The following is a 25,997-nucleotide window of genomic DNA, read 5'->3' as shown; positions in this document are numbered from 1 at the left end:
TCTTAGAACTTTTTTTTTGACTTCAGCATCAATTACATTTTGTATCCACAAATGCACTGGATTATCTTTCATACCTAAGCAATTAGTTGAGAAAAGAAAAAAGTACCTCTGTAAAATGAAATAAAAAGAAAAGCAAAGATGAGTTGTTAAAAGAAATACCATTACAGATGTTGCTTCGCTGTTCAACTTTGAATTATCTGTTAATTTTCTACTGAACATAAAAAAGTCATAAGAGAGAGCAATATTTCATGTGAGAGATAAACCTTAATAGGATTATGAGTTTAATAGCAAAAGTAATAAAATTTACCTTCTCAAAATGCAGAAGGAATTATTACAATTTCCCCTTTATCTTGAAATTATAGGTGGGGCAGGGTGGTAATGGGGAAGTAGATGTAGAATTTGTTTTTTTAGTGAGTTGCAGAGCAGGTGAAAAAGAATAGGCTTGGTTGTTTGGGGATTGAACATTGAAGCTAATAATGGTAATAATGTTCTTGTCTTTTTGATCCATAAACTGAAATTGCAGCGATAACTAGTGCTTGGACAAAGCAGTATTTTTTGAAACAAAAATCCAGGAAAATATTTTTTCAGTTCATGTAAGAAACAAAAGCTTCTAGAAAAAGAGAATTTAATGAGAAGTGATTTTGTTTTTAAGAAAATTATTATTTCAGTTTGGCATTTGAATGCAAATAGTTCTTTTTCAATGAATTTAAAGTTAAAATGTCACTTCATTTTGATTTGGTGGCTAAAAAAAACAAATTGACATTTCAAAATTAAATAAAAATATCATTTTGAATCAATGTTAATATGAAAGGTCACTTGGTTTTCATAGCCAAAAAAATCCTTCTGGAACAGAATATTTCGTAGTTAAGCAAGAATTAGTTTTTTTTCAGAATGTCTTATAGAAAAAATATAATTTATTTTATATGCAGGAGCATCAGCTCTCATTCACACTACTTGCATGAGAAATATGTTGTCTGGCTGTACCAAAGCTATATTTTGTTTGAATTTCATATCTCTGCTGTGTTAGAAATACTTCCCAACTCTCTGCAGCTGGAGCTTGGTTAGAAATGTGGAAATGGGCTTTCCACCTGTGAGCCTGGGCAGGCTGCTGCACCTTCCCATGGCCTGCGGGTGCTCCTGGAAATGCCCTTCCGTCCTCTCCTGGGCTGGGATGCCAGAGCTGAGAGCAGCTGCCCCAGGGCTGGTGGTGCCTGCATGGCAGGGGAGCTCCTGTGCTGCCATTTAGGGCTTGAACACGGGCTGGGGAGAGATTGGGGTCCCTCTCCTAACCTCAATCCTGTAGGACTTTGTGGGCACAGCGCTTCATCCCTCAGCTGTGGAACATGCAGATAAGGATAAGATGATACTCAGTTGTAGAAGAGTTCAAAAATATTGGCTTGTTCCTTTTATTGTTTTTCTTGTTTCCTTTCCCAAATGAGGGAGTCTCGTGCTGTGCTTTGCAGTGTACTCCTGCTTGTTCTACAGGAATGTTTACCATTTTTCTCAGCTCTTGCAAGCAATTAGTGAAGATGCAATTTTGTGCTTAATGAGCAGCTGAGCACTGAACCTTAAAAGAAAAAAAAAATGCTTCCCCTCTCCAAATAGTAATTAATCTTTCAAGTTAAAATACTGTAACCCAAGCATCCAATTTTAAACACTCTGACTCTCAAATACTTTTCAAATGGTCAGATCGTTCATTTTCTTTCAAGGGCTCACAGAAGGCAGCACAGAATAAAGAAGCAAACTTGTAAGGTTTTCCTGCTTGTTTGGTTGTGTACGCTTCCTTTGGTATCCACAGTGCCCAAAGGTTTTTCAGATGAAGGTGCTGTTAGTGCAGCTGGAGACTGAGCAGCTCTTCCCCTTCCCTGCCTGCCGTAGAACCTCTTTGCCTGGTGCAGGTTTCCTTCTGGTTTCCCCTCGGGCTGGGACTGGTCCCTGCTGCAGGGAGGAATATCCAGCCTGTGGAGCCCCTGCCTGCAGCTGGGACCAAGCTGGGCCGGGGAGCAGCTGCTACTGGGCCTTGGTGCCTCCAGTTTTATAATTTCCAGAAACTGGGAAAGCTGCTGCACCTCCTTCTCTGGGGTGAAGCAAGTATTAACGGGCAGTAGAGTCGGTAGGATCTTAAAACCTCTTGTGTCTGTTTCTAGTTAAGTAAAATTGATATTTGATGGAAGCTTGTTGCACAATTTCAGTTTGTTTTTTTTTTTTTTCAAACTAGCTAATGAAAGAAGGTAGATATTGCTGTACTTTGATGTTTGCACTTGAAAAGAGAGAAAAGCTAAGTTTGTAAGATTTTTGTTCAAGGTCTTTTAGTTTCTCTAAAAGCTTCTGAATACTTACTCTTTAGCCTAGCTTGATTGTCTCTGAACTCAAACTGTACAAAGCCAGAAGGAAAAATAGGTGTAGATAAATCAAATTGGATGATAATTTTCATTCCTATTGTGGCACTTTCAGAGAAAACAGCCACAGCCACATGGGTGCTTTCAGACTGGCAGCTTTGCCAGTAAACAAAGGTGTAGGTGAACCAGATCTTTGATACTTGAATCTAGGAAAGGATTATCTGTAATGTTAGAATTCATCTCCAAGAGAAAACCACAACCCAGATATAGTGAACGTGTGTTTCAACAGAGAAACTAGACAAAAGAAATCTTCCAGAGTGCCCACCCACCCTGTTTAGAGAAACAGCAGCTGGTGCTCCTGCCTGCTGCTCACTGTGGTGCATGGACCCAGCAGAGCAGAGGAAATCCCTGCCCTGAAGTGCTTGCAAGGGAGAGGCAGGAGCTCAGTGAGACCTGCGGTGTGGTAGGAAGTGTGCAGGCTCTCATGGGTACAGAGCACAGAGCTCATTTGGATATTGCGGCTTTTGGCATGTGGGCTCTGAGAAATATTCACTGTTCTCTCAAGGTTTGGTTTTCATTAGTGTCTCCAAAGAAGGAAAAATGGCTTTTCAATTTTATTAAATTGAAGGCACTGCTATTAGTGATGTCAGCAGCTGAAAAAGTAGAGAAAAGATGTGATTATGGCATGTAGTAATTCATCACTGACATTGATGTAACTTTTTGCAAAACTGTAAACATTGTGAGGCTGACATAGGTGCACAGGATCTTGTTTTGTTCTTGTTTTTTTCAACCTTAGTGCAAAAATATGGCTGGGTTTTATTCTTGCTTTGCTGGAAATGCTGGAGAGCGAGTAATGTGGGTTCCCATGCTGTTATGTAGGGACATTTCAGTTTACTTTCAACAAGTTTGTTCTAGCAGGCAGTTAATTATAATCAAGGGAAGTGAAAAACATGCTAATATCTTTCATAGTTTCATAGTGATACTATTACAATGAACATGGTATCCACAGATTTCCAACTACGTGCAATGAAATAAATCTGATATTCTCTTCCTATGGTTTTCCTGTTAAGAATGAAAATACACCATAAGATTAAACTAGACAGGGAGAGATATCAGTAGGATCTTGGAGCTGTTCTGATTAACAGCTGAGCACTTCCAAGTCATAAATAAATAAAATAAAAATATACATTCAGCTTGTCAGCCTCTGGGCAAAACTGCCTTTGGTTGTTGCAGCCCTCTAGGTAGCATTACTATAAAGTGTTAGCAGAAATGCAAAGGGGAAAATACTTCAGTATTTTTCCTTCTTTTTTTTTTTTTTTTCCTTTCTTTCACACTTAAATTTTGCATTCATTTCAGGGCTGTGTTTGAACAAGCCAGAGGGCTAGGATGTGGATGCAATGTTAATATGTTGTGGGTGTATACACATGTGTATGAGGATGTGCCTCATATATCTACACAAATGCTTTTGTTTGGGGAACCTGTACACAGAATAATGTGCTCAAGTAGGGCAAGCCCTTTTTCCTAGTCTCTTTTTTGTTTATTGACACCTTCTTCAAACAGTATATGTATAAAAATATTTATGAAGATAATGCATTTGTAAGTAAGATAGTGTAATTTTTAAAATGTATTTTACTGGCTATTACATTATGCTGTAATAGATTCTCTCAGTGCTATCTAATCTTAGAACTGTACCATGCAGTGAAACCTCCATGAATTATTAATTCCTAAAAGGGTCATATCAGAGAATATTTTCAATGGGATAGTTCAAAATAAAAGTGCAGCACCGGGCAGAAAAGTGACTGGTTAAATGGGAGAAAAACTCTTAGTTGGCATAAAGACTATATTGTATTGTGTTATTTTTGCCTTTTTTAGGAGTAGCGTGTATGCATGTTCTGCCCTGAAAGGCTTGGGGTTTTCTACTTTTTTCTTTTTTTGCTCTTTTAACTTCTCTGTGTTGCAGGATCTGAGTGTACTTTCTATTTCAGTCTGTATTGTCAACTGAATTCTAATCAAAAAGTAATAGCAAAGTCAAAGAGAGGAGGCTAGTGTCTTTCTTGGTAGAAAGAAAGGGGCCTAATATTATCCTGAGTATCAACATTTTTATTATGAAAAACATCAAGTGTTGTTATGGAGCCCTCCATGATTACACAGTCTCTATTCTATTCGGGCATGAGGGGCAGAGAGGCTGCTTCCTTCTAGAAAATATCCACAACATTTTTTCAAATGGCTCATGAGCAAGGGATGTGCCATTGACCTTGCTCTGCTGCTGAGGCAGGTTTGAGAACGTGGTGCTGCCATTCCCAGTCTGGGCTGGCCCTGCTCTCAAGGCAGCATTGAGATGTCCATGGCTTTCCCCTCCTGAAATGGATGGGATGGGCTCACAGGAGGCAGTGCTCCAGCTCTCAGAAAGGAGCTGCTCTGACAGTCAGCTGGAGAGATTAATTTGCATCTTTAACTGACGAGGCTCTTTGTGAAGTGAACATCTGACCATAGCTTCAGATTTATGAGATCTTATTCCATGTTGTATGTAATGCACTGACTGCAGTCAGGTGAAAAATTCATCTGTGACTTCCTCTGGGTTGTTTCCATCCCATCTGTACAGCCCAGTGAGATCCTTCTGAAGGTGTTTGCTTTGAATTTCTTATGTCTTTATCAACTAGAATTGTTTCAAGGTTTTTAGTTTATTGCTAAGGGGAGGTTTTATACTAAAAGGATGTCTCATTTGATCTCTTACTGTAATCTGTGAATACAGACCCACAGTAGAGAGACAGCAAAATAAATAACAAAATGTCCATATGGTTTAGTGGCTTTGCTTGAATCTTGGTGGAGAGAAACCAAAAGTCTTTTTTGTGATGAACAACTCTATCCTTGTAATGTATGGCCATATGCTTTCAAGGGATGCCATGTATGTCTTTCAACACAGGAACATGGCAAAACCAGTTGGAAAGAACTCTGTTCACCCACATTATTTTCATGAGTTATTTTTTCTGAGTAAAATTATGCCTACTCTGAAAGTTACGTCTTCAAAAGGAAAACCTCTGAAAAGGAGATAACAAAGTGACTGCAAAGCCACTGGAAGATTCTGTCCTACATGCAGATTGGCTGCACTCGATGTAGATAAGAAGGATATTTCAGTCACATAAACAGATGGAACAGGAGTGACACTTCTGGTCACCTCTACAGACTCGTGTTTGACACTGGCAAACAGAAGTGGGTTAGAACCCTCATGCAAATGCACAAATAGATCTGCAGCTTCTCACATTGACCTGCAGTGATAACAAACAGATGTTTTTGGCTTAATGTTCGCTTCTGAGGATTATTACCATAGGTTTAGGTAATACATTCATGCTGGCAAAAATAATAAACGTGATTAAAAGGCCTCCTTCAATGAGCCTTGTCCCTGCCCAGTGAGTTCATGTCGAAGCTTTATTGACAACTTGACCTTGAAAATAAAAGATAATGGTCCTTTCTGACACTTCATTTTCCTATCACTTTATTAGCTGAGGGAATCTGGCACAGAAACATTAACTAGACATAATTAATTTGCATTGATGACATCAATCAACCTCTATTTAACTAATATAATCAAGTGCTGTAATTTGTTTCCAAATATGATGAAAGACATGGCACTCTGTGTCCAATGACAAAAGGAAGAAACACAGTGTGAATGTTATGACAGAAACTTTGCCTACACTATGTGGAGGTCTAAAATAGAGAGTTGGAACAAAATAGCCATTATTTTACATTTGGATATGCTTCTTTTTACCTTAGATGGCAGGCAGAACACAGCACATTCAAAACCAGCAGTCTGCTTTCATTTGGGCAGGTTGTAGATTTTCATTGGGAAGGTGGTAAGTGCTGCTTGTAGTTACAACTTTTCAAATGGGAAAGAAATTCTTTTTTTTTCTTCAGGTGGGAAGGCATATTTTTAGCAATTTAGTGGTAGCAAAAATCTTATTCCCATGACACCTCCTTTCTGTCCACTGCTATAACTTTTTTCCCTGTTACTATGTGAAGAATAATGCAGAATGTAACTGCTTTGAAAATAAAAGAATGGTTGTGCCATCAATTGCATGGTGGGTAAAAAGATGGAGGGAGCAGGAGGGCAAACAAATGTGACTTCAAGTAAGACAAAATGTAAGGAAAGCAGGCTAAAGAGAGGTCTGCATCAACATCTGATTAACATAGATGACAGATCTTCAATAGTGATGGGAGTATCTTATTGCTGTGGTTGTGTTAGCTCCTCCTAAGGGGTCAAACTCCTGTAAACAGAAGATGCAAATGCACCTATAATTACCTAAATGTCTTGCATAGTGATGAAAGACAGCAGGTATCTTATGAAATGATCTGTAGATAGACATTATCATAGAAAACAGTTGTCCACAAAACTTTGTGCTGTGTAGCTTTCTCTGCCTGACAAAATCTTGAGTAGAAATACAAGGAAGAGGATAGACTTTTTCAAAAGATAGGATTTCTTCTGTAGAGAAATTCTAAATAATAATGAGACTTAAATATTTCTGTAAAAAATCTTCCATGCAGCTTGTGGTTGAACTAAGTTTTTTTTGGTTTCTTTTTTTTGATTTCCATGAAAAATACTCATCTGTAACTCCAACTAAATACAGAAAGTCATTTATTCTCCCGATTTCAGACACAAATGGGTCAAAACAAGTCAGCACAAAATAGCCACCAGTGTCAGGAAAAGCTGGAACACAAGGTATTTTGTCGACATGTAACAAATGTAGAGACAACACAAATTTTTTACGTTTTCTTTATAATACTTCTATAAGAAATACACATTTGTATGAAAGAAGTGTCTCAGATAAGTAGATATTTTGATAGAAGCAAAAGTTCCTCCATAGATAAAATAGTTTAGGCTCTGTTCACATTTCTTTTCTGATTCTAAACCTTGTTTTAAAATTTCATTCAGAAACTCATGGTCAAAGTGTGGAATCTTTTTTTGTCTCAAAAGAAATACTATAGCAATATGAATCTTAAAGTAATTGAAGGGAATTGATCGCAGAAGCTCTGTGATCCTGATCATTGGTGTTTGGTAACTCGCCCTGGCTTGACATAAGTGGTATTAGAGCTCTCCTACTTCGGTATAATTACATTATCGCTGATCAGATTTAGTTCTCTGGCTTGCTCTGCTTTGATCTCGCCTCTCTCATTCTGTTCTATCCAGCTCTTCTTTTTTACGTTCCTTGTTTATATCCTTGTTTATATCCATTATATCCTTATCTAATATTTTACAATGGCTCTTTTTCATTGCTCAGGTTCTTGTGGTTTTTCCTGCTGGCCAGTGAATTAGAAAGCAGTCTGTTTATATAAGCAGGTGAGCTGCACATTCCTTTATCAGGAGTGCTGTATCTAACACATTGGAGTTGGAGACCAGGGGTTATTGAAGTTAATAGAAGTCTGCTCTAACAGCCTCTTTCTAATAATTGATTTGATTTGGAGAGATGTTGTTTGTTCATATAATTGATCTCCCTTTTTTTTTCTACATGTACTTAGTCTAGTTTCCTGTGTTCATTAGCAACAAACTTGCATCTCTATGCTTGTGATCTGGATAATAGATGCTTGCAACATGTGATGGTTCTGTCACCATTTGGGGCCAGAAAGAAAACCAGGTGCTCGTATCATAGTGGAGTTCTTCTGCAGAGTGGGTTGAAATCTTTCTGTTCCAATATTCAAAACCCTCAGCTTGGTAAATTTGAAGTTATGCCATCATTTATCCAGTACAGTAGCAAAGAAACAGTTTACTAATTTGCAGTAGAGAAATGAAAAGAAGGAAGCATAACCTCTAGCTGATACAATAAATGAATCATTTATCCAGGGCACAATAAGCACTTAGCTGTTTCCATTCCTGCTTCTTTTACTGAATTATTTTCCTTCATTTTCTGTCTATTTCTGAATGCTGTTCATATTAAAGGGAAAAAGGTCTCTATCTCCCAACTTTATTTCCTCATTGTTATTCATTGGTCCAAAGAAGCTGAGATGGGCATCTCAGTTTATTTAATCAATAGCTCTCTGCAAGGGAGGTTAGGAATCATCTCTGTGTATCAGAACTGATATGTAGCAATGCCCGTCAGAAGAGATTAGTAGGTCCATGTCGAGGTGGAAGCAGCAGGGTAAAATGAAATCTGAAACTGGGTTAAGTAATTGGGTTCTTGTTCAATAAAAGTGCTTGTTTGTGTGTTGTAATGAAAGATCTTTGGTGCTATGGACGTCTGAATCCAAATATCCTCCGGATTTTCTGACGGATAAAGTGATAAGGGTGAAAGGGATTTAATTTAGGACTGCTGAAAAACTTTAAAGAGATTAGAAATTTGTAAATGTGCTCTCTCTCCTCCTTATCATGGTGGCTTTTGTGTCTTACCAGAGCCCAGCTGGGTAAGGAGAGGAACCCAAGGTCAGGGTTCTGGCTTGGGGTGGGGCTGCTCCTTTCCAATGCCCATTTGAGGTGCAAGTGCAGAAAAGATAATGAAGAAATTTTTGACTTTGTTTGGGTTCCCTTATTTTGGACTAAGCAGGATGACTCAATATTTTATTTTTCCAAATTCATGATCAATAGCGTTTGCAATTTTATTGAAGTATTTATTTTTTTTATTTTTATTTTGCTTCATTGTAGGATTGTTTTCAAGGCTTGATTGCCATCAGATCTCTGGTAACTCCACATGCCATGTTTCTTAAAGCTTAGACATTCTTTTTGTCATGTTTTATTCAGGTGTGGTGATTTTCTCTGACTGCAAAATTATGGTTCTGTGAAACTACTCTAGAAAGTTCTCCGGATTAATTTTTTATATAGAAAAAAATAACAAACATGTAAGAATAGAATGCTGAGAAAATGGATAATGAAATCTTGCCTACCTTTGAGACATTGCTATCTCTGAATCTTTTTTTCTGTGTCTGAACAGAACTACAACATCCAGCTTGGAGCCAAGTTTTGTCTTGATCACAATTTTCTATAAGGGTTAATTGTCTTTTTGCATTACTATATCAGCTTTGGAAAAGATATCAAACTCTGTGAAAATAGACTGGTTTGGTTTGTTTTCTCATTTTTTTTTTTTTCTCAAAGTTGATTTAATGTACTTGTTTTGCCACAAATTCAGAAGAGTTAAAAGACAGAGTAAGACCAAAGGTTTCTAGAATTAAAATGTTGTGTGAAAGCAGCTGTCCTTGGAAAACTCTGCATTTACAGGCACATGTGTGCACATGTATAAGGAGAAAAGGCCACATGCTTGAAGGAATTTAAATGTGAAGCACTTCCCTTGACTTGTTTATGCCAGTGCTTATTTTACAATGTTGCTAACCTCAGGCATCCTGACATTGCTTGTACCTCTTGTCCGTGCCGTCCTCTTCCCTTTGTTCCCTGAGATTACAGGGATGCATTAGGGATGCTTTGTTTTCCTGGCTTTTGCTACAATTCTAAAGAAGTAAATAGAAATCTTTTGTGCTCTTTTGTTCTGAGGATTGCTATAGCAAACACTTCCACAACTGTATTATAAAAAAATAAGATTTGGAATGAACATCAGAGTTGGTAGCCTGTGGCAGCTCAGATGATCTGAAATGCTCAAAGAAACCTTTCCTTGTAGTGGGGAGTTTTTTTCAAAATGTCTTGCTCCTTAGGTATTTTCAGTGAGAATCATATTTTACTTCTAGTTAAAAAACAAAATGAAAACAAGACAAAAAACCCCAAAACAATGAACTTTTACTTTCCATCATGTACTGGAGAATCCTCTGCAAAAGGTAACATACCCTGCCTTGTGATTGCCGTATTGCATCTATGCATTTGTCCACAAGGTCATTGTAGTGAGACAGTAATGGATTTAATCAAATTTGAAGATAGATAAGTTATTAAATGTTTACAGTTTCTGCAAACAATAATATCATCTGATCAGGTCTTAAAATCTGACATCTTTCATTTTATGAATCAAGATTTGTCTGGGTTTCTTCACATTTCAGTCTCCATGCAGGTGTTACAGAACAGCCAGAAGAAATGGTCTCAAAGTCAGAAACTTTTCTTTGGCTTGTGAGGTCGGGGTGGCTGCACAGCTCATTAATTTCCACTGATATTGACACCAGGTGCTTCACTTCAGGAACTGTGTAACTTTTGCCTTTGCCTGCAAGTGTAAAAGGATATTTTCAATATTTATTTCCTGTCTGCTAACATGAAACTCTACCTCTCAGAGGACAAGTCTGAGTCAGATGATCAGACTGTCTCTGCTTATCTCCATTTGGAGCTGCAGGAGAGGATATAATTGATGTCCCTGTGATAGATGAGGGGAGCTCCCCTGCTGCCCCAGCTCATGCCAAGGCTATTTCCTACCAGCCTGGCAGTCAGTTTGGGGATGATCTTCTCCTTTTTGTAAGTGATGCCAAAGGACAATCCTTCCCTGTGGTGGTGTTTGCAGGGGTCTTAGGATGAGGGAAGAGACAAGAATGTCGACTCCATGTTTCTGAAGGCTTGATTTATTATTTTATTATATATATTATATTAAAACTATACTAAAAGAATAGAAGAAAGGATTTCATCAGAAGGCTGGCTAACAATAGAAAAAGAAAGAATAATAAATCCTGTGACTGACCAAGACAGTCTGGACAGCTGGACTGTGATTGGCCATTAATTAGAAACAACCACAGATGCACCTGTTGCATTCCACAGCAGCAGATAATCAATGTTTACATTTTGTTCCTGAGGCCTCGTAGCTTCTCAGGAGGAAAAATCCTAAGGAAAGGATTTTTCATAAAACATGTCTGTGACACTTCCCCTTGCAGCTGGGTACAGCCAGGGGCATGCCTGCTCCAGTGGTGCCCTTTTTGTCACTTGGGGAGGGGTGCAAACAGAAATTGTCACTCACACTCACAAAGGAAAAAAGGGGTCCTAAGTAACAGCCTGGCTACTGGAGCTAAGGGATTCCTGACCCCAAAGGAGGGTGAAAAGTGTTTTTTCCCCCTGCCTTGACATGCTCTTTAATTGGTACCTTGTATCTGAGTGTTTAAACCTTGATCACGTTTTTAGCTTCTACCCCCAAAGTCCGGTCCCTGCTCCCCCAGCAGAGCAGCCAGACCTCACAGGGGGAATGCTTCCCTTGGGCCCTCTGCCATGTCCTCTTTCCTTGTTCTGACAGTGCCTCCTGGTAACTTGTGTGCTTGATAAATGATGGTTCTTACAGCAACATCTCTATTAAATGCCTTTTTTATTTTTGTAGTGTGTACTAATTGTATCGGGTAGTGATGGCATGCATGACGAGCTAGATATGCATAGCTTTTCCAAGCCATGCTATTTCTTAAAAATAACCCTGATCTCTTCTTTCCCCAATTAATTCAAGCAATTAAAATTGAATAACTTTGGGAAAAGCAGAGCTAAGTTTGGGGCAGAGCTTGTATTTTTCAAAAGGGAGTGGTTAATAGCTGATAAAAATATTTTCAGATACAAAAGTGGACACATTGGTCTCTTCTGTGCATTTTTGTATATTTAGAATAGAATTGTTTCAGGGAGAGAATTATTTATGTCATTCATTAGAAGCATACTTTCCAAGCTTTAGTTTACTTAAAAATAACAAAATTACTTAATAAATAATCACAATTTTTCATTGGGTTAGCTAATGTCAAAAAAGAAATTATTTCTCAATGCTCTATTTCCAGAGATAAAAAGGTTGATTATTGGAAAAATTGCTTAGATTTATTTTGTTTATATATAAAAAAACAAGGCTGCTTCAATTTTTATGAAAAATTAGCTCCCAGACAGAGGGGTACTTTATGGTGTAATAAGGATTTCCCTGCATCAATTTCTGTGTTTGTGTATCTGTGACACTTTTACAGTGATGAAAACCCACCCAAACCAGCTATCAATATGCCACCTCAATAATATTTCTGTGAAGGATTTAACTTATGTTTCACTTTGCTGTCAAGATATGTCCCAAGGTAAATTTGATGTAGATCCATTTTTTGAGCTGAAGCTCTCACAGGTGGCCAGTGCCAGCCTGAGATTCCCACCCAGCCCAAAGGCTGCAGTGCCATTCACATGGAGCAGCACAGTTCTGGTTGTGTCACCGTGTCCCCTTCCCCCCAGGTAGTGGCACTTAGTGCTGGCACTCACTTTACCATGGAAAAGCAAAATCAACAGTTGTGGCCAGAGATGTAGGCCTGCTTTATTCCATGGAATGAAATCTTATTCTATTCTATTTTTTTTTAAGGCAGCAAGCTCTGTTGAATTTTTTTTTTTTATGCCTTTTTTCTTCCCAGAATATGTGGCCTATATTAAAAGCAGGCAAGGATTTTCCTAGCTGGCCAGCCCTATACATTATTATTTCTAGTGATAAAATGCCAAAAGGATAATGCAGCTTTACACACCTAATGACAGGGGGGTTGTCTCTTAAAACTGACATTATTGAACAACTTCACAAGGCTGGTGCTGATTTAAACCAGCTTATGTTCTCAACCACAATATTCAGCCTCTGGTGGTTAATCACAGAGTTTGTAATGAAAAAGATGTTAAGAAAGATTTCTGAGTACTGGGGGGAAAAAAGTCAACTCTAAAGTAATTGATGTATTTTCTCTGTGCAGGATTCAGTGCCAACTGTTTGATAAACAGGAATAGGGAGATAGCATGTAAAATAGTGCCTTTTTAATACATGTTCTGCACACCTGTCTAAAGCATTCCTTGCTCCTTTTCAGCACAAATTCCTACAGTATTTTACTTCTTCCAACCACTGTTTCATCAAAAGGATAAGTTATTTTCAACTTTCTCAGCTTCATTCTCAAATGCTATTAATATTATCAGCTAAGCAATGGCTCTAAATTCTGTCCTTTACTGGTGGAAATATGGATGCTTCAGATCACTATAATTTATGGCCCCTCCTGGGAAGGAAATATTTCCCTCAAAGTGAGTAAGTAAATGAGAAATCACTCGTTCCCTTTCTCTGCACTTGTTGAAAAAACCACAACCTTGTTTTAATAACTAAATATCATCCAGAGGAGAGTCACCTGCAGTAGCTCTCCAGGTACCATAAATCATTTGTCAGAGATGTAACTAAGAGACATGTGAAAAGTCATGGTTACAAAAGGTCTGTTTTAATTGTAGAGGAAAAGAAACTGTAGTAATTTTCAGCTAGAAATAAAGCTGCCATTTTCTTTTTTAGGGGAACAACACTGAAAAGATGCTTTGTAATGACATATTTATCAACAATTTGTCACATAGGGAGAAATAATTGGGGCATTAGTACTTGTGCTATGTTCAAAGGATAGTTATTCTACATGTTGCACAGCTTTTATGGAAATTGTAAAAATCTTTATTCTTATAAAAAGAGGGAAGACATTGAGGAGCTGATGACATTAACTTATTTTGCCTCTATCATCCCACAATTATTAACAATCTATATATACATGAAGCTTAAAATATTAAGCTGTGCCCCCTTTGGATAGCAGCTTGTTACCCTGACCAGGAGGAGATTACCTTGTGGACAAAACTAATGGGGTAAAGTGCTGTTCTTTTGGGTAAAAAAACCAAAATAGCCAATTTTTCTTAGGATTTTTACTAGCACTAGGTGCATGCACTGAAGAATAAGCTCTGCCAGTGAAGCTGGTTTAGGCCTTTCTGCCATTGAATATTTTTGTAAGAGAGCTGCTTCTACAGACTAGAAATCCAGACAAGAGGGGGCAGGCTGGCAGGTGGCCACGTACAATTCCCACCTGTTCCAGGTGTGTTCCAGAGCTTTTTGTGTTGGGCTTTGCCCCAGAGCCGGACCAGTGGGGAGGAATGAGAGGAGCATGACTTCTCTGCTAATATATTTGTGTGTTTTAGATTGGGAATGCTACAACTTTAGGTCATAAAAATCAGTGAAGATGAAATAAATGTCTTTAGGAAATGTTGCAAGTTTCTGCTTATACCACCACCACAACAGCACAGAAGTTCTAGCTTTTAAAATTCAGCTCATCCAAACCATGTCTGCTTTTTGCTCTCCCCTTTTTCTTCATTATACTGTTCAATCATCCAACCCATAGTATTTCTTGCTCTGGAAATTTCAAATAATATGAAAAGAGAAATAAAACTGTTATCAGGACAAGTTTGAAGGAGAAAAAAAAGAGAAAATTCTAGTTATGGAAGAGAACATGGTATCATACAAGCACTCAAATCAAAGAAACAGTGAATCAAGAGATGCCTGTCTGAATGCATGAGACAGGAATTTTGGTGATGTGTAATTTACACAAAGGCACAATTTATATAATGCAATAGCTGAGAGCATGCAGTTGTGTGGGCTCTCAGATGAATAATTGTGATTCCGCAAATCATGTGTCAGGAGCCCTGGATGCTGGAAGAAAACAGGAGACAGATGAATAGTCTGGTAAAGAGAAAATTTTATTTATAAGCAGCATATGAAGCAGCTTTTTTTTCTGTATTTTTGACCACAAATTGATGTCTGCAAACTTTCTTTTAAGGTTTTTATTTATCGGGGAAAAGCTCTTCTTAACAGGAGAAAACTGTAGCTGAGGCAAGTTAAAAATACTTGTCATTTAAGCTGGGTGAAAAGCAGAACACAGTGAATGAAATATTTTTCTCCATCCTAAATTTTTCTGGTGCTTGAACAGATGACATCTGTGAATCTGCCACCTTCTTAAGCCAATGATTAAGTGATGTGTGATTACCAGAAGGAAGTTGTGTTCCCTGTGGGGTTGGTTCGGGACTGTAACTGTCTGGGGTTGTAGCAATACCCCAAAAATGATGGGTTTGCCCCAGCTGAGACCTCAGCAGCCTGCCCAGAAGGGCTGTGTCCCTCTGGCTGCCCAGGCTGGAAATCTGTGCTGAGCCTCTCTGGTGCCTCTGCCTGTCCCACAGGGCACTCAGGGCCCTGGGTGTTCCTCAAGCCAAGTGTGGCTGAATTCTCTTCCATTCCCCTGGCACTGATGTAAATATCAGCTGAATCTCTGGGTAATTTAATTTATAGAGAGGAAATTCCAGTCTGAGTCTCAGTGTTACATTTGTTGCTGATATTTTGTTTTTCTTCTTTTTGTTGGGTAGGAATAGGGGAAGAGGAAAGAAGAAAATGTTTTTCAGGGATCATATGTTTTCTTCTTTTTCTAGAGCTGTAAATGTGGAGAGTAGAAAATACCACAGCAATTTAAATGTTTTTTCCAGCCTGTTTGACTCCTAATATTCTACAGTGTTTTTTACCTAGTTCTTCTAATAAATTTTAAATTCCTTTTTTTGACTTAACTAAATCTTATGAATGAAACACCAATGGGGAAAAAATAAAGCAGAAGATGATTTTTTAAATGGGTTCTACATTATATTTCTAATTTTGAAGACAGAAGACTGCTTGTCTAAGGAAGTTCTCTCTTAGGACACACTGCAAACATTTCCAGTTTGTATTACATCTACCTAATTCAACAGTATGAAAATGGCTAATCTATTTTAATAGCAACCAAAATTACAGGGTCAAAAGAGAAACAAATAATAATGTAAAACATCTTACCCTGCAGTCCTGGCTGTAGGATGGCAGACCTCCACAACAAAACATGGTCAGAGTTCTGTGGAAGCTTGGTGCAAAGCTGCAGTACAAGAAGAAATCTGAGTTACACTTGGTTCTGGTTTGTTAGCTTTCCTCATTTTTGAGAGAAAAAGGGAGGAGATGAGGCTATAGGAGCAGTAGGTATGATATAAGGTCCATGAAGGTACAGTGATTTGAAAAGTCTGAGTGGCATTGACCCCAATATAATCTAGCTAGTAGCTTTATGGATAGGAAAAAAAAAAATTGATTTTTCTTTTTTTTTTTTTTTTTCAAGCTGCTGCTGTATGATTTCTTAACTCTTGAGGTTTTGCTTTTGCTGTATTGATCTCTGCTGATGCTTATCTCTGAGTCTGCATGCAGTCTATCCCAAAGAGTCATCTGCCCAACCCTCAGTCCAGTGCAGGCTGCCTCCAGTTGACCTCAGTTAAACTTTCTTGCTTTGGCAACATCAAATGCTGAGAGAAGCCAGCCCTGCTCTGGGATCCTGATCCTGCCTGTTGTGTGCAAGGCCTTGCTGTCTGTGGAAACCTTTGCTTAGGATGAAGTGCAGGCAGTGATTGTGCTTTGGATACAGGCTGCTATTCCTTTGCAAATGTGAGGACAGAGTCAAAGCACATTCTCTTTTAGCTTTTCTTCACCTTTGCAGAAGACTGTAGAGGTGTGGATTCTGATCTCATGGTACTGTGAGACAGGATGAGCCCTTCTGAGCATAATGCAACAATATCAGTATAAAACCAGAATAAAAGTGGTTAGAATCTGTTCCTCAAAGCTCTAATTTTAAAAGGTGAAGTCCTTGTGACAGTTAAGATAGCAATATATTAACTGATTTATTTAATATCTTTTTAAGGTCAGAATGTTTTTTTAATGTTTTTTACTTGGAATCAAGGTCATAGGTCCCAATTAGTAATAAAATAAATTGGAGCTCCAGTAAATTGGAGCATACCAATATTTTTTTTAAATATTTATGGTATTCCATATATTAAGGTTAAGGTTACTGGGTTGAGCTCTAGCTCTCTGAATGTAAAATTTGGGGGCAGAGGAGCAAGACAGACCAAAAGTACTACTCCTTTCATTATGCTCTATCTGTAATAAGTAGTATCTGATTCTGCAGCTTGTTAAGTCATCTGATATTCTGTAGCATGTATGAGAAAATCAATGACAGAAGCAGTGTTGTGTAAATAGACATGAGAACCTAAACAATCAACAAAAGATACTTCACAGAGTTCATGCTATAATGTTCTGTAAACGTGTGTCTGTCAGGACACTGAGATCCAACAAAGTGCAATTGCATAATGATAAAATCCTTAGTACATGCCCACTCAAGGTAGTAATGCCCATTCCTTAAATTCTCTGTTCTTGTGGCAGCATTTCTTGCCTCTACAGGAAGAGATAGGTACCTTTCCATTAGGAAAAGCAAATAACCTTAAACTCCTTGTTTATACCCTTCATTCAGATAAAGCAGAATTCACAGAAAAATAGCTATTTTGAGACTGGATTTTTAAAATACAGTAATGGTCTTAAGAGATATTTTCAAAAATAGAAACTTGACCAGAATTGCTGGCTTTGCTTTAATTTCCTGTTTCCTTATTATTCATATAACAAGGAATTGCTCTGAAAGAGTTTCTGTGCCCTTACTCAAGCTCCAGTCCTTCTCAGAGAGTTCACAGGAATTGCTGTAAATCCTCTTTCCAGACCTTTCTCAAGAGAATACAGTTGTGCCTTGATGCTCACAGTGTGTGAAACAAGTGCAGGATTTGGGTTTATATTTAGGAGCTAGGAAATACTTTTGCTTTTCAATGTGGAAGCTCTGTGGATGCTGCTGATCTGTACAGAGACTGCAGATCTATGTGAATGAGAGCTGAAATGAGTTTTCTGAACTATATGGAGAAAGAGGCCTCCCCAGAGTATTTTTAGTTCCTGGCCTTTTATGGCATAAAAAGAAACATATTAACGAGTGCATCACTCACTGTTACATGCACACAGGACATTATGTATGTTCATAAAATATAACGAAGCTGATCTCAGTTTCAGTAGAGGTGAGCCTTCATAATGTCCTCTGATCATTTACCAATGGCATTTGGTTAGCACCCAGAGATGGAATCATCTTTATGTCAACTTGGTGCTGCTGTAGGAAACTGCTCAGCTGCCCTTCTTTGAGATAGGGCTAAAAATACATTTCCTTTAAGAGGCTGGACTTGGAATGTGAAAAAAGAGTAGGTTTAGGTTTTTCACACTAAGTGCAGATGCTATTTGATGCTTTCAGACAGACTTCATGGTACCCTTTCTGCCCAAGATAACATTCTTGAGTGTGCCTCTATGGCATTGAAATGATTTGGAACAAATTATCTTCCTCTGTGGCAGTCAGCTGACTCCTGTGAAGTTGAACCAGTAGAACTGGGGTAATTTTGTTGACTTTAAAGCTTCCTCTGCTTCCAAACACCATCCATGCTCAAAATGCAGTCAGTTACCAGCACAACTGCTGTTATTTTGGATTGTTTGACATGCACCATTGATTTTAAATTGTTTAAGAAGTTGTAAACAATTTCTTTATATGTGAGAGGGATGTGAGTAAACAGAGGATTAAAAATAAGTATTGCTTGCATATAAAACATAGATGTGGACTTTTAGAGAATTGATTTCATTAAACATTTGTAATGCTTTAGGTGTTGAATTGCTTGAATTTCTGGTGAGGGCTGTATAACACCACTGCTAAATGCATGATGAAGCACTATCACTTCTCTTAGTATTCAGGGAATTAGCTTGAATGCTTCTGGATTATTCCAGCTTTAAAATTTCATTGTAACTGTAAGTCTGAATGAACTCTTACTTGCTCAAAAGTGTTAATAACTACTGATTTATTGCAACAGTGCTGGATAAAGGAGCTTAAGAAAGCATATAAATTAAATATAAATTAAAATGGGGTTTATGATAGTGTCAAACTGCATCAAGGTTTTCTTGAATGTTTGCTTTCAAATTTTTAATTTAGAAATGTTCTTTCAACAAATAGGCATGTGGCAGTGTCAAAGAAGAACTTTCCCTTTCACAGTGCTAGTTGAACCACATTTATAGAGTATGAGCAAAGTGTAAAATCAATAAAGGAAGTTGATTGTTTTGTAATATCCCTCTATTTCCCCAGCAAGTCGTAATAACTTGTTCTGACTTTTGCAGTAGAGAGTGCATTCCTGCTGTTAAAAGTAAGAAAAGGTGTTCACACCATACTTTTCAAATGTGTGGTTGGAAAAATTGACCACTTGAAGGTCATTAGATTTTCTGCTTTTTCAATTTTTTGGGGTTTTTTAATAGGAGTTTATAAATCAGGAGTGAAAATTAATTTATTAATCTGCCTACATAACAGTAATATTTTAAAAACATAGTAAAAAATTTATCTAAAATATTTGACAAATCTTATCTCCTCACATAAATTAAACAAAAGGATCAACCCTAAGACAGTTGAGCAGGAAGACCTCTCTTTCATGATGGCCCAGGCTGAATTTGATATATAGGTAAATTATCTGGTAGAAAGCTCTTTGCAGATTTGCACATATTAGCAGTGCTGTGCTTTAGTGAGTACAGATACTCTGTGTGTACACTTGGAGCCTGAGCCTGAGATCTCATTTATTACCTTCAATTAAAATGAGCAACAATCAGGAATATGATTTAGCATAAACCCAAAACACAAGCCACAGCCCTTTAGTAAAGAGCACTTGCTTCAGTTTTGGGCATTGTTCCTGAAAAAAAAAAAACACTGAATGTTTGGAGAAGGACTGGGAGACAATAAAGAATACACAGCAAACTCAATATTTCCTAAGAGGACAGGAACTGGCATTTTTGGGGCTAGAATGGTGGAAAATGAGTAGACGCATTAAAACTCTTTAAATATGTAGTCAGCCACTGCAAAGAGAAATGGAGATGTATTCTGACATTTATTTGGAAAAAGTGAAGAATGTATCCTGAAGGAAAATTTGCTTTTAAAAAAATCCTTTTCTAGCAGTAAGAGACCCGAAGCATTGCAATATTGCTTTGGGAAACTGAGGAAGCCTTGTTATACAGAAAATCTTTTAGAGCAGGTTATGCAAATTTCTTTCTGAATCATAAGCTACAATGAATGGATTAAATGGTCTAACACCCTTTCCACCTCACTTTTTCCCATATTCTGTGATTATTACATCTTTATGCATAAGGATATGGTATGGGTAATCAGTCTTTTTGGAACCAATCTCTGTCTTGTGGAAATCACCTGAAAGAAGCTCTAACCCACAAATGACTGGAATACATTTATGTCAGTCATGATTTTGAGCATCTAGCATTATCCTTCAACAAAGCTAAGTGAATAATTTGGACTGGTAAAAATGTTAATGGAAAATGATTGCTCAACTCAAGAAGCAGGGACAATCCTAGGGAACATATCTAGCCAAAAATAACTGGGGAGTGCTTCTACAGTTTGGTTAGAAAAGTGCATTTGATTTTGAAATCACTCTGTCATTAGTGTGTGTAGGAGTATTTATTTATTTATCATGCTATATTTTTCTCTGCACTGATTCATGTTTTTTATTTTATTGGGTTGAAAGTATGCCAAGTTTGACATTTTAACTACCTTTGAACTACTTAAAATGGAAATAATTTCCATCCCCTCCCACTTATTCTTCAGTATGCTTCCTCTGCTCAAAATTGCAGAATGAACTAGTGCAGGTCAAAAGTTTTGTTTAATGAGAGTTGAGCATTTTCACCGTGGAATAAAAGAAGAAGAAAATGAGGTTACCTTACTTATAGAGATGTTCTGCAGTGAGGAATCCAAATGCATTTTGGTTCAATTCAGATTGCAATGAAACTAGAGAAATTAAAGGTCTAGTATTTGATAAAATGTTTTATAACTTAGCTGTGCCCCACATCAACCCTGCAATATCTGCCACATCTTCTCTTAAAAGAACAACTTTTAATCTTCATGCTGGAAGGAGATTTCACAATGAATCATAAGCTTAGTAGAAGCTGAAGTCTGAAATTCTCCCAAAAGCAACTTTATGTGCATTTTAAAAATCACAGGCACATTTTAATGCAATACTATTTCAAATTATTTTGCTCTCCCTGATGGAAATGTAGGATCCCCTAAATAATGAGCAAAATGTGGTGTGAAAAATTTTGTGTTCTAGAAACATTAAGTGAAAGACAGAGATTTGCAGAGGGAATGAAGTATCCTGCCAGGATGTAAAATTATTTCAGGCCAAGAAAACTGAGTCCAAGCTGTTAGACATACTGTGGGTATCCTGTTTGGGCAAAGGAATGAAATGCTAGATTGGAACATTCTCTAAAGTGTTCGAACCCAGCTGGTATTATATTTCACTTTGTGGTTTCTAGCACAGTCACACTGACAGAAGTTTTCAACTACAGTTGGCAACTTCTAGAATGCAATTCTCTTGAGGGTGGTGAAATTTGCCTTCACAATCAAATCATGAAAGGTCACGGAGCCAAACATGTCAATAGAGTCTGCCTGCAAGTGTCAGGTCTGGGAAAACGTGATGGGATCACTGCTCTTAGCATGGCTATGCAAATGTCTCAGTGAGCTGCTAATGGCGGGTTAGGGGAGCAAAGTGTGGCCATTTCCCTTTCACTGGCTGGATTCTGCCTGACTTCAGCTGGGAAACTGAGCCTGCCCAGGACCAGAGCCATCAGGGGGGGACCAGCTCTGTGCAAACCCAGGGCACCAGGAATATTTCTGTGTCTGCTCTGGGGTGCCCTGAGCAGACACTGAGCCTGTGGGTCAGGGCACCCCAGAGCAGACCCTGATTTGTGGAGAGTTTCCTAGACTTCAACATAGACTGGAATCCACAAAAGTGTGAAATAGGTTATAGAGAACAGTGTAGGTGTATCACTTGGTGAGAAATTTAGGGTTTGAGATTTTTAGTGTGTTGTGGATGGCAGCTAGATGGAGGGCACAGGGTGTCATGCTGGGTTTCTTCTTCATGCTTCTTCTTCCTTCTTCTCCGTGGGTTTGGGTGGCATTTTGTAATTGGGTAGAAAAGTCCACACTGGGGGCTCTTTGGGATCAGTTATTGGGTTTAAAAAGGAAAATAATCTAGGTGTCAGTTCTTAATTGGATAGTTTAGTCTTAAAAGACCTTGTAACCAGAGATTGTTGGCCATTTTGTGCCTTCTAATGAAAAGCTGCCAAACTCACAATAGTGAGACTGTTTCACTGGTAAGAAATAATAAGTTGAGTCCAAACATGAACTACTGTCTCAAGTGCCTTCAATCCAGACCCAGAGAAACCCACAACTGGGGCCCCCACACAGCTCCTCCTGGTCAAACTCAGGAGTGCAAAAATACTGCATGAAAAAGCAGTAGAGGGCATATGAAATCTGTGTGCAGCTGTGAAGCTCCTCTTTAAATGCCAATACCCTGTGTGTAAGAAATACTGTGTGTCTAGCATTTTAAATAACAGGGATCATGCTTTAATTATTGGATTAGACTGAAGTAATCTCCGGTGTTGTGCAGTTTTGTGGTCATAAATTCTGGCAAAGATATTGTACTGAGTGGTTGACTTGTTACTGCATTTTAAAATGTTACAGGAAGGAGGAAAATTTATCAGCTCAAAAATCTTCATTTGTCAGAAAACAGTAAATTTAAAGATAGTTTAATGTTTATAACCTGGGAGACAAAGTTTGTTACATATGCAAAGATTTCATTTCAGTAGAATTAAAAACAGTTTTAATTTAAACTGAGATGGTGAGGAAAAATTGCTTAATACAAGTTTTTTTTAAAAAACAAAACAGGATGTCAAGAACAGTTATTATAGCATGCACTTCATAAACTATTACAAACTTGGTAGATCACAGCAAACTTTAGTATAAATAACATTTTGGACTTTTCACTTACAGTTGTATGGTTGTGTTTCATCAAAGACTGTTTTTTAAAGACAAGCAATATCAAATAATTGCTTCTTATCAATTCTGTAGACAATCTAATAACTTGTAAATCTCCAGCTAAAAGCATGTGGCATGTACTGAATCTGAAAATGCATGCACTTTTGAGAGGCTCTATAGGAACTGTGAAATCATTAGTATGGTATATCTAGTGCCAAAATCTTAAAAAACTACTACATGCAGCACATATTTGTGCAACCTGACCTTGTTCTTAGCCATGGATGTATTGATTCAGGCTTTGGATGGACAATGAATATGCCAGGAGAACTTGTGAGTAGCAGAGTTAAAGGTAACACCTCAGGTTCTGCACAAAGCTTCTGAGCACACAGAGGGCAAAGGAAACACAGCTGACAAATGTGCCTCAAACACTGTTCAAAAGTGCCACAAGATTTCCTGCCTTCCCTTCCCTCTGCTTGCTCCTGTGGTTATTGGCTGAAATTTGGAAGACCTAACAAAATTTGTCAAGGTGTGTGGCAAGGCAGTGTAAATGTAAAGGAACCTTAGGGCAGTGTGGTCATCACACTGGAAATCATTACAGCTGCCCCCTGTGGGATTCTGCAGCTTTATTGAGGCTAGGCAAATTTGATAACTAGTGGCACAAAACATATCCCTTGTCAGGGAAGCTTTCACCTGTCTGAACTGCAAAAGTCACTTCCAAACTACTGAAATTTCTATGGAAGTTTTTGTATATGAGGACTGGAAAGGCTTTATGGACATGGTCTGTCCCAGGTTTCCTGTCAGGAGGAGTATTGATACTGTCCCTCTTTGCTTTTGGAAAGCACTGATTTGTGTAAGACTAATTTAATTATTGAAAAAAGGTTTTCTCCAAGTTCTTTCCTCCAAAGACATTTGGATACTTCTAGTCAGGATCTGGATGTTTGTGGAACAGTGTCCAGCTCTGGGGCTCCCAACATAAGGACACAGATCTCTGGGAGAGTCTGCAGGATGGCCAGGGAGATGTTTAGGGGCTGGAGCACTTTTGCTCTGGAGCCAGGCTGAGGCTGTTCAGCCTGGATAAAGAGAAGGCTCTGGGGAGACCCCACAGTCCCTTCCAGTGCCTAAAGAGGCCCCAAGAGAGCTGGAGAGGGGCTTTGCATAAGGGTGACAAGAAGGGAATGGCTTCACATCATAGAGGGCAGTGTTAGAGGGACGTTAGTAAGAATTTGTTCCCTGTGAGGGTGGGGAGGCCCTGGCACAGGGTGCCCAGAGGAGCTGTGGATGCCCCACCCCTGGAAGTGTCCAAGGCCAGCCTGGATGGGGCTTGGAACAACCTGGGATAGGGGAAGGTGTCCCTGCCCATGATGAGGGTTTGGAATTAGATGAGTTTAACGTTCATGTCAGCCTAAACCATTCTGTAATTCTATGTAATTGTTGCAGGGCATATGATGCACTCCATGGTCCTAAATAGGAACCTACTGCTTGATGAATGAGTGAAAGGAATAAAATGAAATGCTAATGAAAGTGGGTAAGGGCTAAAAAACTGTATTTGAATATCTATTTAAGACTTTAGGGGCCTGTTTCTTATGAATTCAAATATTTGTTCTTTCAGCAACTGAAAGAAAATTTGGGATGATCTTTGATAGATAACCATGGCTGTGAGATGCAGGCTTAATGAGCTTTGTTATTCAGTGGACTTTAAGTATCCCTTAACTCATGGCTAAGCTGATTATAACTGCATTAAAAAATTCCCTTCTGTGCTGGAATAGTTAGAGATGCTTCTGCACTTCCTTTGATATGTACCAAAATGCATTTCCATTTGCACAGAAGCTCAGCACAGAAGTGCTCTGGTGTTATGGAAGGCAGCAGCAATAGCTGTTATTGAAACTTGATGCTTAAGGATTAATAAGAAGCATCTAAACTGAAAGCTCTTTTTTTTCCCTCTGAAAAATCTGGCACATTGCTTCATGTTTTCCCTTGTTTTTGCAAAAATAAAAATATGATAATAATTTTTAAAAAAAAGTTTATTTCAGAGTTCTGTGACTCTGGAGAAGTAATCATTTGCAACAACCTGAACATATCCCATGCTTTTACTCTTTTTGCAGTGCTGTACAATGTCTGCATGTAGATCATTGTTTTGCTAAAACACACCAGTTATTCAGAAAGATTTAATTTTGTTCTCTTAGAATGTGTTTTTAAATTCCTGTATTAATGGCAAGTTGTTTATGCAAACATTTCATTTGTATAGACCCAGTCAAGGCTGTAGTTGTAGATACATTATTGCTCCTGATTCCAGGGTGAAAGAATGCTCAAAAGACTTCTGCTGTCAACAACTTTCATTATGAATGTAAAATTAATTGCCCACAAGTTTTTTCTCATATATCTTTTGGTGTTAAATTTCTATGAACATTCATGCCAGTTAAAACTCTTCTGTCAACAAAAGCAGAAGAATCAAGACATCAAGACCAAAACAAGTTTGTCGCAGAATTAATCTTTGCAAACCTAGGACATTAATTTGAATCTGTTACAGATAATGTTTAAAATACTGGTATTTCAAAGCTGTCTGTGTCAGCTGTATTTTGCAGCTATTGGAAATTAATAATTAGAGATATTAATGCAAAAAATTAACCAAAGCCTCCCTCTCATTTTAATAAAGTGCTGGTTTGCTGTCACCTTGGGAGACCTCACTACTGTCCAACGCCTTTGCTGTGTAACTGGTCAGTGGTGTGCACAGTCATTCAGTGGGCAGCGAATATTCAGTTACCAGAGGAGTCTGGCTTTGTCTGAAGCCATAACAGCAGGACTGTGCTGAAAGCTGGAGATTGGGAGCACCTTCCTGCACTCTGCCAGTGCCTGGCTTTGCTGGCATAGCCGAGGCTCAGTGACAGTCACTGTGTGCGTGACACACAGCGCCCGGGGGGGTCACTCTGTGTGTGACAGCACCTGGCAGTCACTCTGTGTGTGACAGTGCCTGGCAGTCACTCTGGATGGGACATACACACCATGGCGGTCACTCTGTGTGTGACACACAGTGCCTGGCAGGGTCACTCTGTGTGTGACAGCACCTGGCAGTCACTCTGTGTGTGACAGTGCCTGGCAGTCACTCTGGATGGGACATACACACCATGGCGGTCACTCTGTGTGTGACACACAGTGCCTGGCAGGGTCGCTCTGTGTGTGACACACAGTGCCTGGCGGTCGCTCTGTGTGTGACACACAGTGCCTGGCAGTCACTGCACGTGTGACAGTGCGTGGCAGTCAGTCTGTGACACACAGTGACACACTGTGCATGGTGGT

The 25,997-nt window shown here is 38.6% G+C and overlaps 1 long non-coding RNA gene across 2 annotated transcripts in view; it reads left to right on the top strand.

The window, feature by feature from the left end:
- Positions 1–25,997, top strand: part of LOC132080513 (uncharacterized) — a 50,190-nt gene that overhangs the window by 8,021 nt on the left and 16,172 nt on the right. The window contains exons 3-4 of one of the 2 annotated variants that reach the window (XR_009419573.1): positions 7,613–7,671; positions 8,968–9,202. The exons of the other annotated variant lie outside the window; for it this stretch is intronic. This is a non-coding gene — a long non-coding RNA (uncharacterized LOC132080513). Of the gene's footprint in view, positions 1–7,612; positions 7,672–8,967; positions 9,203–25,997 lie in introns of those variants that run through there. 2 annotated transcript variants of the gene reach the window in all.

The sequence above is a fragment of the Ammospiza nelsoni genome, chromosome 16, assembly GCF_027579445.1.
Source record: "Ammospiza nelsoni isolate bAmmNel1 chromosome 16, bAmmNel1.pri, whole genome shotgun sequence".
Classification (NCBI taxonomy): Eukaryota; Metazoa; Chordata; class Aves; order Passeriformes; family Passerellidae; genus Ammospiza; species Ammospiza nelsoni.
The sequence above is the reverse complement of the archived record's forward strand: the minus strand, read 5'-3'. Positions and strand labels throughout refer to the sequence as shown.